Raw genomic sequence first — 2,174 nt, 5'->3', positions numbered from 1 at the left:
GTACTAATCCTGGGGCAACCTTTCATATTAGTTTTAATGGGTGCTAAGTACTCCCAAGACAGCTTGTCGATAGTTTCCTGATATAAGTAGAAACTCTTCACCATATAGAAAGCAAAATCAAGAAAAATCTGCTCCTATAATACAGGGAAATGATTTGAGATAAAGAAAACATATGCTTGTTATTGCCAGCTTTCACAATCTCCAAATTCACGCCACTGCTTGAAACATTCTGTGCAAGAACAATAAGTATACTTAACTTGAGCCATCTGTTTGTCAGTTTTAAGATTTGCATCTTACCCTGCTTTGTTTGGATGTTAAGAAGTAGTATTTGCTGTTTTGGTGCTAATTCAATTAACAATTTTTTTAAAGGTTTCATGCATATAGCCATTTGAGAATTGCGTCTGTCGATAAATGTCTAGAGGAGAGTGCAAGAGGAGGACTCTGGGACAGGCAGTCAGCAGCACCTAGACGAGTGTGCGAGAGGGGTCTCTGGGACAGGCAGTCAGCAGCACCAAGAGGAGTGAGTGAGAGGAGGACTCTAGAACAGGCAGTCAGCAGCATCTAGAGGAGCCAGGAGTTGAAAGGGACTGTGAGAGGAATCAAGAGTTGAAGAGAAGCACGAGAGGAATCAGGAATTGAAGAGAAGCACAAGAGGAGTCGGGAGTTGAGGAGAAGCTGGGAAAGCAGGGTTGACTGAGGGAGTTCAGTGAGGAGGGAGAGGTGATCCTTTGAGTACCGTGAGTACAGCCGGGTAAGCATTTACTACTTTTATTGCTTTTAGTTTTTAAAGTCTTAGTTTGTGGTTCATCATTTGTAGGGGCTATATTCTGTAACAATGAAGAGCAGGAAAGAAGGGCCTGAGAGTAATTGATATTAAATATCTTCCAAAAGGCTTAATTTAGTTTAAAGGGGTAAGTCATGGCAGGAGAGCTTAAATCCGTGGTGTGCTCCTTCTGCTTTATGTGGGAAGCCAGGCACATTTCCAGTGCCCGGGGCCAGCATGTGTGTGGGAAGTGTGTCCAGCTGCAGTTCCTGGAAGCTCAGGTTTTGGAGCTGGAGCGGCAGCCGGGGACACTGTGAAGCATCCACGAGGTGGAGAGTATCATGGATAGCACATATAGAGAGGTGGTCACACTGCAGGCTAAGAGTCCACAGGCAGGAAGAGAATGGGTGACTACCAGGCAAAGCAAGAGGACTAGGCAGGCAGTGCAGGAATCTCCTGTGGCTATTCCCCTGCAAAACAGATATACCGCTATCGATATTGTTGGGAGGAATGGCCTCTCAGGAGAAAGCAACAGTCAAATTCGTTGCACCCGGTTGGCTTTGCTGCACAGGGGAAGAGTAAAAAATGTGGGAATGCAATAGTTATAGGGGATTCAGTTGTAAGGGGAATAGTTAGGCATTTCTGTGGCTGTAAACGAGACTCCAGGATGGTATATTGCCTCCCTCGTGCTAGGGTCAAGGATGTCTCAGAGCAGCTAGAGGACATTTGAAAGGGGAGGGTGAACAGCCAGTGGTCGTGGTACACATTGGTACAAACGACATAAGTAAAAAAAGAGATGAGGTCCTAAAAGCAGATTATAGGTAGTTAGGAAGTAAGTTGAAAAGTAGGACCTCAAAGGAAGTGATCTCAGGATTACTACCAGCATCAGTCAGAGTAGAAATAGCAGGATATATTGGATGAATACGTGGCTGAAGAGATGGTGTGAAGGGGAGGGTTTCAGATTCCTGGGACATTGGGACCGGTTCTGGGGGAGGTGGGACCAGTACAAACTGGACGGGTTACACCTGGGCAGGACCGGGACTGATGTCCTAGGGGGAACGTTTGCTAGAGTAGTTGGGGAGGGTTTAAACTAAAATTGCAGGGGGATGGGAACCTATGTAAGGAGTCAGAGAAAGGGGAATCAAAGACAAGAACAAAAGACAGAAAGCAAAATAAGAAAAATGATAGAGAAATCAAGGGCAAGAATCAAACAGGGCCTCAGTGAAAAATAGTGGGAACTGGACAAGTAATGTTAAAAAGACAAGCCTTAAGGCTTTGTGCCTTAACGCGAGGAGCATTCACAATAAAGTGGATGAATTAACCGCGCAAATAGATGTAAACAGGTATGATATAGTCGGGATTACGGAGACATGGCTGCAGGGTGACCAGGAATGGGAACTGAACATCCAGG

This window comes from Carcharodon carcharias, chromosome 14 (assembly GCF_017639515.1).
Source record: "Carcharodon carcharias isolate sCarCar2 chromosome 14, sCarCar2.pri, whole genome shotgun sequence".
NCBI classification, from domain to species: Eukaryota; Metazoa; Chordata; class Chondrichthyes; order Lamniformes; family Lamnidae; genus Carcharodon; species Carcharodon carcharias.
The sequence above is the reverse complement of the archived record's forward strand: the minus strand, read 5'-3'. Positions refer to the sequence as shown.